Raw genomic sequence first — 13373 nt, forward strand, 5'->3', positions numbered from 1 at the left:
ATCCGTTTGAGGCAAAGTCGAACACTTGGGCATGAGTTTCAAAATGTCTTGCAGAATACGACGTTCGCTAGATGGGAGCGATTTGTTGACCATGCCCTCAAACTCAGCACAATATACAGTCTTGTCTTTCGCGGCTCCTGTGCAATCGGAAATAATTCCAACGGTATGAGTCACATAATTCTCAAATCTCGCGAGTGTCAAACCAGAAGGACGGCGGACAGGCTCTTCTGACACGTTCACAGCCCAGAGGTATGCGCGACCATCCTCCGCCTCCACGACGGAGTGTGGCACCAAAATATTTTTTTTCGCTCCATTCGAGACATCTGGATCGACGACTATTGAATGTTTACCCCTGAAGGATTCAGATGACTTCACGGGGAGAAACGTCGCCGTCATCGCAGGCAGCAGCACATCTTCCTTCAGGGCGAAAACTCCTTGATGACTCTGAGACGTGTCATCTACTAATGCGGGGATAATCTTCGGCTGCAAATAAATTTCACCGGTACTAAAGTCTAAAGTCGTACCACACTCGCGCAAAAAGTCAACACCCAAGATAACGTCATGCGTGGCATGTCTCAATACAACGAATTCTGTTCTATAGCACTCGTCACCAATGACAACTGAAACAGTGCACCGGCCAACCGAAACTAACGTTTCACCCCCAACTCCACAAAACATAGTGTTTTTGTCCCACACAAACATAACTTTCTGTCGAAGGCGGTTCTTAAATGAAAGGCTCATAACTGAAGCATCCGTTTTAACATTGTCTACACACACTGACACTTTGTTCTTTAGCATGACGATAGGCAGAGGTATGCGTGAAATTGACCGTCCGGCGACCTTACCTCCATCGGTCGCACCACCTAGTTTCCCAGCGGTGGAGAAACAAAGCGGCGACGTGGGCATGGCGAACGGGGTTGTCACTGCGGTGGGGGAGTGATGCTGCGTTCGGACACAGGGGAGTCATTCCGTGCACGGCGTTGAGGCGAAGAGGGCGCGGATAGAAGTTAGAGGGTGGCTGCTGCTCCCACTGGGCACCATGCGTGAAGCGTGGTGCTCGTTGGACAGGGGGTCGGGCAATTTGACGACGCGGGCAAAAGCGGAAGATATGTCCGCTGCCCCCACAGCCGTAACATACAGGTGGCTCTGGTAGTTCACTTCAGGATCCCTTGGAGGCCGAGATGGGGCGACAGAAGCGCGACGAGGAGCACCACGAGGGACTTCATCCGGATGGGCTGGACGCTGCTGGAAATAAGGGTGCTATGTTGGTTGCAGGGTCCGTTCCATGCCGTTGTTGTAAGCTGGTATTACTGGAGCTTACTAGTTTCACAAAATATTTATGTTCTCTGTCACAATGTTTGCGCCCCTAGGTTTTTTAAAAACACCGGTTATCCGAACGCAAAGACAGCAAATTGCCAGTCAGTCTTTAGTGGCATTTCGAGTTGTGAAGCTGTCAATCTTTTTTTTATGATAATCAAAACAAGTAGTTATCGAAATTATTTGCCATATAAATGACTTAATTTAATGGCCAAATGGTGTGGTTTCAAGAGTTGTGGCGCATGTTTAGAAAAATACAATTTCATCGGAAATGAGAAGCAATATGAACGCGATAGCAACACATTGGAGAGCCAACTCAACAAGCATGGCAGCATTGTTGTTGTGGCTGTAGGAAGAAGGAAAAGAAAATGCACGGGCCTACTACTGGCTCTGTAGCTGAGCCACCTCCGCTGCCTCGTGCAGATAGAAGAGAATATAGAGAAGAAAGAAAAGGAAGAGGGAAAGAAAGACGCGCGCCGCAACAAGAGCCGTCGTCCACCACCGAAGCAGTGGCGGGTTCAATGACGGCCTACAAATAACATTATGTGGCTGGCTAGCCCCCGCCGCAAGCGGCGTTGACCTACCGTCCCCGCCCGTAGGGCCAGGAACTGCCACCCTTCCATCTTATTCCACGACAGCGGACACTTGCTGTGAATTAAACGTACGGGTGAGCAGGCTTGGACGCAGCAGCAGCTACCTTCGTGTTGCCACTCGCTTGAACGCGAACGGCCATAGCCAGAAAGCATTCAAAGGGCTGCCAGGCAGAATCCACACGGCTAGAGAAAACGAACGCGCTCCGAAATGCGCTGCGCAGTGGTTGGGGCAACACAAGAAAAACGCACACGCTCTGGCTGGCTTGGCCAGCCCTGAAGTTATGTGATGTTAGGAAGAAGAAGCTTGCTTCATGCAACTCATTGCATATGATGAAATATCTACAATTTGAAGGACGAAAAAGGAGCTCTCGGCGGAGAATTTCCGTCGTTCAAATATGGTCGGTTATCCCCACTTTCCTAGCTGGGAAACAAAGTTAAATCTGTACAGTCCAATCAGCGGGGCACAACCAAGAGAGATGCCGCCCACTGCCGATCGGTAGTGCTTGAAAATCCTCGCACATTTTTCGGTGGCAAGGGCTAGCTTTTCCGATGTTGATGACGATCTTGGGCATGCTGGCGGTGGAAATTTCCTTCACCAAGGCGAAGCAGCCGGAGAAGTGGCCCATTGGCAGAGGTCATTTCCCCGGCGTTACTTCTCAGAAGGTCACCCGCCTGCCTCAAGAAGTCGGCGAGCAGGGTCAGTACTGATCGGCGATGCTCCTGCGAACTTTCAACAAAAGGTCATGTTCTCGTTGTCACCGGCGCCAAGGGGGATTAAGGTCTGAAAGGGCAGCTCATCTCCGTCCCGCAAAGGGGAGATAAAGGGTCACTCCGCCGCCGTCGGCGCCGCTTTGATGCCTTTGTCACCGGCGACCACTAGGTCCGTTTCGGTTTTCAGCTGCTGGAGAATCTGCGCGAACTTCGGCTGGAACTGAAACGGAGCTGCGCGTAGAGAACCATAGCTGCGCAGCGGCGCAGAAAAAAAACAACGAGGTGCGATAAAAAAAAAAAACGCCCCTGGGCCAGCCTTCGGCGCCTTCTCTTCTGCGCGTAGGAACAATCGCAAAACCGAAAGTGCATCCACGGAGAGAGCGTAGTGTACGGGGAGAAGGGCGAGGGAGTACCGTAAAGGGTTGCTACAGCACGGTGAAAATCCGCAGAAGGCACGAGAAAAAAAAAAAGCACGAACACAAGCATGCAGCAGTCAAGAGGGGCTGAGGGCAGTGGGACACAGGGATTTTGAGCAAGCGGGGAGTCGAAGGCGAGGGAAATGCCGCCTTTGAAACAGGAATGGAAACCTGGCTTCGACTCTTGTCATGGACGCTGTCTTGTTTCGTCCACCCCCCTCCGCGGCCGCCGCGAGTTGACGCGACGAGTCTGCTCGTCACCCTTCAAACTTTGTGCTCGGAAGTGGCTCCTTCTTTATGTGACTCCAGCTACATGGACGTTGCTGCGAAATGTAGCCCAAGTTCGTAATATTCGTGCAGAAATGTCTTTTCGAACCGGGAAATGACATTGCAGACAAAATCCAGAATGCTTTCCAGCATCGGTGCATGACAGTACGAAAACATTTCGGGGGGGGGGGGGGGGGGGGGGCATAAGCCCGCCCGCGTAACCATTGCTGGTCGTCACACACCAGTCTTATTCACTGTGCTTCAAGAATGCCCCCATGACCTGATCCTTGGCCTTGACTTCTTGACTCAGCCTATATTGACTGAATATGAGGCAGTGCACCAAGAAACACACAGACAGGAAGAGGGACAAGCGCTGAACCATGGCATACCAACCAGCCCAATTATCTGCCTTACTTTATTGACTGCTTAACCGGCATTCTACGCCTGGACTTTCCTCTCTGCTGAATGGATGGATGAACGGAATATATGAGCATCCACTTTGAAACGGGGTGGTAGCAGTTTAGCAATGATTGATGACCTAGACAGAAAAAGTAGAACGGTAGGCTTGAAAATCAATATGCAGAAGACTAAGGTAATGTTCAACAGCCTCGGGAAGAAACAGCAGTTTACATTAGGTAGCGAAATACTGGAAGTAGTAGGCGAATATGTCTACTTAGGACAGGTAGTAACCGCAGATCCGGACCATGAAAAGGAAATAACAAGAAGAATAAGATTGGGATGGAGCGCATTTGACAAGCACTCGCAGATTATGACTAGCAGCTTACCGGTATCGCTCAAGAGGAAAGTATACAACAGTTGCATCTTGCCTGTACTCACCTATGGGGCTGAAACGTGGAGGCTAACTAAGAGAGTTCTACTTAAGTTGAGGACAACCCAGAGGGCTATGGAACGAAAAATGGTAGGGGTAACATTAAGAGATAGAAAGCGTGCAGAGTGGGTCAGAGAAATAACTCAAGTTACCGACATTCTAGTGGAAATTAAGAAGAAGAAATGGACATGGGCAGGACATGTAGTGCGAAGAGAGGATAACCGATGGTCGCTGAAGGTAACAAACTGGATTCCAAGGGAAGGAAAGCGTAGCAGGGGGCGGCAGAAAGTTAGGTGGGCGGATGAGATTAAGAAGTTCGCAGGGGTCAAGTGGATGCAGCTAGCACAGAACCGGTTAAGTGGAGAAATATGGGAGAGGCCTTCTCCCTGCAGTGGGTATAATCAGGCTGATGATGATGATGATGGTAGCAGTTGCTAGCATGCCTATTATTTTTCCCCTATATCTTAATTATTGTTTTAGATTGGTTAACTATATCATCATTCTATTTGTTGAATTTTTGTTTCTACAATACTAACAATATGTCACTTTTCTGCTTTTAAGCCACCAATCTTCCAATCGCTTTTTGCTAGCTTCCACCACAGATTCATTCACCCGGCCACTGACATCTCTAAACCCAAGAGCTTCAGGAAAAGTGACTGCGCCTGCATAATTTCCGGATGGATGATGTTACATTCGAGTATAATATGGTCAATTGTTTCTGTGGAATTACCACACACTGCACATGCGTCATCTTCATTGTTAAATTTCTTTTTGTAGCTGCGTGTTCTAAGGCACCCTGACCATAGCTTCAAAAAGTAGGGCACTGCCTCTTGAGTTATCAAAGAAAGCTTCCTTCCTGACCTGCCATTTCCATGCACTTTCGTTATAATTCCAGACTCTGTTTTTGTTTCCATCGAATTTATCCAATTTTTACCTTCTGTGTTTTTCACCTGTTGCTTAATGCTCTTTATTTCTCCGTCCTTGTTACTAACATACTTACTAGTTAGTTTCCTAGTTCTTTTCCTCCATTGTGAGTCAACGCTTTTTAGGTACAGGTATTTAAATACCTTAGCTGCCCATCTGTTACTGTCCAATTTCCTCAGGCGTTCCTCATGTAATATTTTACTCTGAGCTTCCCGTACTTCGAAAGATGCCCAGCCCATATCCCCCTAGTACTGCCTCATTTGTGGTTTTGCCGTGGGCACCCAGTGCTAATGGTCAGACGGCTCTCTGATTTATTTCTAATGTCGACGTACCTCTGATTTTAGGCACAAAACCGCATTTCTGTCGCGGGCACCATAATTCCTTTCCAAATACCCCTCAAAACCTCTTACCTATTGTATCCCCACAATACCCTATGCCTCGTTAACCCGGCCTTTCTTCGCACTTTTGCCTTAAGTGATTGCTCATGCTTTTCAATGTATGCCAATGTTTCATTTATCCATACCCAGAGATATTTATATTCTGCTACTCTGGGTATTTCATGGCCTTGTATTTTAAAACCCTGATCAGTTGAGCCATTCAAAATCATCATACCCGACTTAACGGCGCTAAAACTGAAGCCTAGAGCGTCTCCGCAATACTTAACTAGTGTTTGCAATTCTTCCTGACTCTCTCCTAGCAACACAATATCTGCATACATTAAACCGGGGAGGCGCTGCTCTACCGCATTTCCGAATAATCTATATGACAGGTTAAATCTTAGGTTACTTTCTTGTATCCTCCGTTCCATATTTATCATATAAAGCATGAACAGCAGCGGTGATAAAGAACAACCTTGTCTTAGTCATTTGCATACCTTGACAGTTTTCTATGTAATTTCTACTTTGTTATCCCGGTATATTTCCTGTAGGAACTCTGTTATCTCATGACCGATACTTTCTTCGTTTAATATGTTGCACAGGAGTTCCCTGTTTAAGTAGTACGCCTGTTTATGTCGAGGGAGGCCAAATATGAAGGTCTATTTTACACTCTAGATATTTCGATGCATTGGTTAAGCACGAACAGGCTATCATCTAAGCGCCTACCACTTCTAAAGCCGTTCTGAAGTTTTCCGAGTATCTTGTTAGTTTCTACCCATGCTTGCACCTTTAATTTCACCGCCTGCATGGCCAACCTGTCATAACAAAAGTTATGTTTATCGGTCTGTAGGTTTTTATGTGCATCCTTTCTCCTTTCCCTTTATAAATCAAATTCATTTTACTCTGCCGCCAGCTGTCCGGAATTTGCTTATCCGGTATGACTGTTTCCAAAGCTTTTAACAACGTTTCCTTACTTCTTGGACCACGTTCATTAATCAGCTTGATCGGAATTCCATCTATTCCTGTAGATGTGTTTTAGGAAAAATTTTTTCTGCCTTTTTCCAGTTTGGATTGGTCAGTTCGTATTCTGCTATCTTGTGTTGCTTCCTGATTTGCGGAGATTACTCTATCGTCGCCCTTAAATGACTTATAACTGATGTAATGTAGTTCACTGCGTTGTCTCCCTTTAAAAAAATTTTCCTCGTTATCTGATGCCGGTCCTGCTTTCTTTGAATCTTTTTACCTAGCCAGGTTATAGGATTCCAGAATTTTCTTGGTCCGCCTCTAGAGGCATCGTGTATGTCAGCCATCCAGCGATCGGTGGACTGCTTTATTTTACGTTGGACGAGGGCCTGTATCTCAAGTTTCTTTTGTCGATATGATTCTCATTTTTTGTCGATTTCCTCCTGAGATACCTGTGCTTTCTTTGCCATTCGGTGTTCCCTTGAAGCAGCCCGTCGTTGTTCAATAGCTTCCCTGATTTCCATATTCGACCAGCTCCGTGGCTTCCTCTTTCCATTCCAGCGGTTTGCTACTTTAACCTCCTGAATTTTCATCCTTATCAGTAGTTCTACCTGTTCATATTCCCAGTCTTCCATGGGGCTTTTCTCTATTGCTTCCCCTACTATGTCTGCTGCTATCTGCGCTATTTGATAGTCGTTTAATTTTGCGTTTACTGTTTGTCTAAGTTCCATTTCTCTTTTAATCAAGGGCCCCATCTGCAGACTAATACGTTTATGATCACTTCCCAGACTACATTTCCCTTCCTCGTCTATTTTCATTTTTGTGACCTTGCTATAAATTCCCTGCGACATTAGACAGTAGAAATTAGACAGTCTGCAACAGGCAGACAATGGTAGTCTGCCTGTTGCGGAAATGCCACATGATTTGTCCGTCGCATTTTGTTTCTCTATTTACAACAACTAGGTCGTGTCGCTCACAGAAATCGGGTATTAGCTTCCCGTTACAATCCGTATATCCATCCAGATCGTCGATGTGGCCGTGCATGTCCCCCAGTAGAATAATATCGGCCCCGTCTCCAAACTGGCTTATATCGTCACTGAGATATTCAACGAGATCCTTGTTTTCTTGTCTGCATTGGTGTCCTGTTCCTGAATAAACTACCCCTAGCCATGTCCTTATGCCGGCAATTGTTCCTGATACCCAGATATGTTCTTAGCAAGATGATTTCATTCTTTGCCAATTTGTTCCTCGGTGTATGAATATACCTACCCCTCCCCCTTTTTTTCCGTTCTCGTTCTGTTGCACCCTTCCCAGAAGTAGCCTTTTTTAAACGGCGGATCTTCTGGATCCCTGATATGAGTCTCGCATAAAGGTTACACATCTATTTTGTCATCCTACAACTGCTGTTCTATCTCTAGCCATTTCGCTCTTTTTCTAGCTCCTTGCATGTTTATGTAGCTGAGCCTAGCGTTTAATCTCTTCGTTCTACTTTTCTTTCTCGACCTCCTCCTTGTCATTTTTTGCGGGGCTCGGCCTCCGTTGCTTTCTTCTGCTTCACTTCCAACTACCCCTGCACATGGAGCCCTCGCGGACCCCCTAAAAAAGCTACAGCCTTGCCTGCCAGGCGTCAGCCGATCTCTGCTCCCACCCTTCTGTTAAAATGAATGCCATTTCGCGGAAGAGTCCTGCCAAAACCTGCTTTATGCACCTCCCTGTTGACCTCAACCACTTCGAAACGCTTCTTCTGGCTTAACTTTCTTATGTCCTGATTAACTCTCACCACCTCCTTTTCAAGCTTTCCATTCGTTCCTAGCACCTCCGGTACTGTGCATACAACAGTCTGCAGTTGCTGTGTTATCGCCCTGATATCGTCAACTCCCTTAGCTAAACTTTCCACCACTGAAGGTTTATTTCAGACACGTCGGTAAATATACAGTAGCATCAAGGGATACAACAACAACCTGGTTGGGAACAGTCATCGCCATCAGATAACATACAGGTAAACACAGATCATCCAGCTCTCGATAAGAACTGCAATTCTTTATCTATAAGGGCTATGGAGGGGGTGCTGACACAATGTTCTTTAAGATGCGCAATGTTTAAAGCTTCAATAATCTCTCGCGTGGTTTTGTCACCACACCTGCTTATCACGCTCGTGTTGCCCAACTCAGGGGTGCATTTGCAATCTCGGCAATGAATGCCCAGATGGCCCGAGATTCGTTGCGTAACATTGTGATTGTGCTCAGACAATCTCTTGTTGAGGCATCTGCCGACTTGGCCTACGTATGCATGGCCGCAAGACAAGGCGATGGAATATACAACACCCTGAGCACAGGAAACGAACTGGTCGCGATGATTAACTGTGCATCCTGATTGCCTACGAGCCATCTGATTAACGCGCTTGCAGAGGCTGGACAAGCGATCCGGGGCTGAAAATAAAACGTCTATTCCTACTCTTTTTCCTATTTTTTCCTACTCTTTTTTTCCACAGACGATGATGATGATGATGATGATGATGATGGGCTGAACGCAGTGCTTGTAGTACCATTCGCAGTCGGTCAAGGTGCTCCTCAAAACTAGCCGCGAAAATGACGACATCGTCGAGATACACTAGGCACGCTTGCCACTTCAGTCCAGAGAAAACTGTGTCCATAATTCGCTGGAAGGTTGCTGGTGCAGAACAGAGACCGAAAGGAAGCACTTTAAATTCATAAAGGCCGTCGGGGGTGATGAACGCTGCTTTCTCTCTGTCCCTTTCGTCCACTTCTATCTGCCAGTAGCCATTCTTGAGGTCAAGCGACGAGAAATAATTGGCATTGCGTAACCGGTCCAATGCGTCGTCGATACGTGGGAGCGGGTACACGTCCCGTTTCGTTACCTGATTTAACTTACGATAATCGACGCAAAAACGCAAGGTGTTGTCTTTTTTCTTCACCAACACTACAGGCGTAGCCCAGGGGCTGGTAGACGGCTGTACCACGTCGTCGGTAAGCATTTCCTGCACCTGGCTTCGAATAGCCTCTCGTTCCGTTTACGACACTCGGTATGGGTGTTGGGAAATCGGCTTGGTCTCCGCGTCAACTATAATGCGGTGTTTGGCTACTGGGGTACGCCCAACTTTCGAAGACGTTGCAAAGCATCCAGCAAATTCCTGAAGGAGGTCTAGGAGTCGCCGCCGCTCAACCACCGACAGATTGGGATCAATGTCCAGTGTTGATAGAATGTCGGGTGCATTACATCTGGCTGCCGACGGCGGCGCCAGAGTACAGATGTTCCCTGGCTCAATAAAGTCGGCAACATACGCGATGGCCGTTCCTTTCGCAATGTGCTTAAACTCGGTCCCGAAATTCGTAATCCAGAGCTTCGCACAACCGTCCCGCAAGCGAACAAGTCCTCTTGCAGCGCAGATCCCTTTCTCAAGAAGCAGGCCCACGTTCGTCTCTGCCAGTACGTCTCGGTCGCATGGTGAGTCGCTTTCTACCAAGACCATAATGCTGCACCGTGGCGAGACCGTAACGTCAGCAGCTGTAATACGTAAGACGGGCGTTGATGAACCGTCGACGCTAAATCTCGCAATGGCTTGGCTCGGCGAAAATGTCACTCGTGATTCTTGCAAATTAATTATCGCACCATTAGCCTGTAAGAAGTCCAAGCTGAGTATGACGTCTCGCGAACAGTGGGTAAGTACAATGGAGTCGCAAACATAAACAAATCCGGCAATTGCAACTCTCGCAACGCATCTTCCAGCCGGGGTAAAAAGGTGTCCCCTGCAGTGCGGATCTGAGGCCCAGTCCACTTTGTTAAAACTTTCTTCAATTTCCTGGCTAACCCACTTCTCATAACTGAATAGTCCGCCCCCGTATCAACTAAAGCTGTAATGAGAAAATCATCGATAGAAACCGGTATGTCCGAAACTGCGCACTCAGGTTCATCCTTACATAACGCCGTCTGATAGCCGTTATCTTGAACTAAACTTGATGGAGGATGTTCAGCACTTCGCTCGTCAGCGGCCTCACCTCCGCAGGTCGCTGTTCCTAGTTTTCCCGAAGCCTCGGGGAGCGGGAGCTCGTCGAGCGGCTAGTGCGGTATGTAGAGGGCCGTGGACTTGGAGAACGATAACGGGAAGAGGTAGTGACGCGGAACCCGTATTGTGGGACGTCCGGAGGATTTGTATTCGTCGACAGGTACTCCTCGATTTCGGGTAGTCGTTCACCACTGCGAGGACATCGTGCACGCGGATGGAAGCCACGAAGTCCGGCGCGGCGGTACGGACAGAACCTTAACATGTGACCGGCCTCACCACAGTGGTAACAAAGGGGCCGATTGTCAGGGGCACGCCAGACGTCAGTCCTTCGAAATCGTGCCTCGGCTAGAAGAGGAGGATGGCGTGGGCTTGGATCAAGAGCAGGGGGGTTCACTCTGTCTCTGGGAGAGTCGTACCCACTATGGTGCTGGTTTGGATGTGGCACAGTGGGGTTCCCTCTTGGAGGATCACAGAGGGTATGCAGCTGAAGCACGGCCGTGTACGTTGGCACACTCGGTGGCGGTGGCTGCACACCAGGCACAGACGGTTCCGGGAAGGCTTGCCTCACTTCTTCGCGAACGACCTCCGCGAGTGATGGAAGCCTCGACGACGACGTTAGACCCTGTAGCTGAATGTGTCTCAGCTCTTCTTGAAGCCGGAACCATAGACGACCGGTGACATCGCGGACACGTTATTATATTGCTGAGCCCTGTGTCGAAGTGTTTGTTCTATCGTGGTGGCCTCCGTTAGAAAATCTGATGCCGTGCCAGTTGGATTGGGCACAGGCCTAGCAAATAGTTCTTGCTTCACCCCGCGCATTAGGTGGCGCACTTTCTTCTCCTCTGACATATTTGGATCAGAACGCCTAAAAAGGCGGATCATGTCCTCGTAGTACATCCCAATGCTCTCGTTTGGGGCTTGGATACGAGATTTCAGCGCCGACTCCGCACGCTCTCTTTGGTCGTTAGCGGTGTAGGTCGCCAACAGCTGGCGACGAAAGAGGTCCCATGTTGATAGTGTCGTTTAGTGGTTCACGAACCACGTCCGCGCTGAATCTTCGAGAGCAAAGTAGATATTATAGGGCTTCCTTTGCTCATCCCAGCCGTTGTAATTGGCGACCCGTTCGAATTGGTCCAGCCAATCTTCAGCGTCCTCATAAAGCTCGCCATTCAAGGACGGTGGCGTTCGAGACTGGAGGACGACGAACTGGAGTGAAGACTCTCCGTTAGCAGCAATGTTCGTGTTGGACCTATGCATGTTGGCCACAGGCGTGCAGGAAAGAGGCCCGAACTCTGGCGACTGACCTCGAAGGCGGCGGCTGCAACTGCGATGAACAGGTGTCAAATCCGTGGTGGCTCTTGGTTGCCCTTGAGGGGTTGAACTTAGCAAAAAGGGAAATCGTACCCCGCACCTCCACCAGAAAATGTAACGAGTACAAGGCAGCGATCACTGATCGGAACAGTTCCACGCGCTACACTCAGTTTCGTCCTCTTTGTCCTCTGTTCTTCTTTGTCCTCTTTTTAGAGAGGCACGCGGCATTATTGTCACGTAGCAAAAAGGCGAGTGAAGGCCGCAGAGCCGGTAACACAGAGAGAGAGACTGTTCCCGCGGCTCGGAGGAATTGTAGCGGCGGGGCGAAGGTGATCGATGGCACTGAACTGAGTCTGGGTTAGAAAGGTAGTCGGCAATCTCCCGTGGGCGCTCTCCCGGCTGCGGACAGCGAGCACCGAAGGGGAACCCGCGAAGACCCATCTCTTTGTACAGGCAGCGACGCCAGGCATGCCCAGCTTCGCCAAAATGGTAGCACAGCGGCCGGTAGTCCGCGGTTCGCCAGATGTCAGTTCGGCGGCGCCTGGGTCGCTGGAGAAAAGTCGGCTGGGAAGGTGGCAATGGCATTTGGGGAGCGACCAGCGCAGGCGCTTCGTAATGGGGTGTTGCAGGCAGCAGCAAACGGCTTGCGACGGCGGCGTAACTCATCGTAGGTGGTTGTGGAGGGCTTGCAAGAAGCGGCGCAGCACCCAAAGCTTGTTGCACTTCTTCGCGAACAACATCGGTGATTGATGCAACCTGCGGCTGCGCCGGCGTAGGCAAGAATTTCGCAAGTTCTTCGCGCACAATGGCTCAAATGGTCTCACGCAGTGAGTCTCCTGATGACACGGTGGGCCTCTCAGCACATGTGGACAGCATCGATACGGTCGTGCGCTCGTATTGCCGTACCCGCATGTCAAGCGCTCTCTCGATGGAAGTAGCTTCCGTAACAAAAGCATCTACGGTCACTGGCGGACTGCGAACGAGGCCGGCGAAGAGCTGTTCTTTCACACCTCTCATTAATAATCGCAATTTCCGCTCTTCCGACATGTTGGGATCTGCGCGGCGGAACAAGAGCTTCATCTCCTCCGCGTACACCATCACGCTTTCGTTCGGATGCTGGATGCGACTCTGAAGTAGAATCTCGGCCTTTTCTTTACGGAATGTGCTAATAAATGCCTGAAGAAACTCTGCTCCGAACGTATGCCACGTTTGCAGGCGAGATTCATGGTTGACGTACCAGGTCCTCGCAGAGTCCTCCAGGGCAAAGTAGACATGGCGCATCTCTGCGTTCGCGTCCCAGGCATTAAAGGTGGCCACCCGGTCGAACTGGTCCAGCCAGTCCTCGGCGTCTTCATGGGGAAGGTCATGAAAGCGGGGGTGGTCTCGCTGGTGAAGCAGGACATTGGCAGGAATATCTTGTGTGCTCATAGTCTGTGTACTTGTGGACCATAGGTCAGGAAGCGGACTGAATTCGGCAGGTAGGTCACGTAGTCGCCTGCTGCCCTGGTGAACAGGCGATTCTACCCTGGGAGTGCATCCTTGGCTGCAGTCGCTGCTTGAAAGGGGCGTCCGGTACATGAAAGATCTGCCCAGCACTTCTCCACCGTCACGTAGCAAAAAGGCGTGTGAAGGCCGCAGAGC

The 13373-nt window shown here is 49.3% G+C and overlaps 1 pseudogene; it reads right to left on the minus strand.

The window, feature by feature from the left end:
* Positions 1–2736: 2736 nt before the first annotated feature.
* On the minus strand, positions 2737–13160 carry LOC146180455 (uncharacterized; annotated as a pseudogene).
* Between the last annotated feature and the right edge of the window lie 213 nt (positions 13161–13373).

The sequence above is a fragment of the Amblyomma maculatum genome, chromosome 8 (assembly GCF_055883805.1).
Source record: "Amblyomma maculatum isolate TAMU_Amacu chromosome 8, ASM5588380v1, whole genome shotgun sequence".
In the NCBI taxonomy this organism is placed as follows: domain Eukaryota; kingdom Metazoa; phylum Arthropoda; class Arachnida; order Ixodida; family Ixodidae; genus Amblyomma; species Amblyomma maculatum.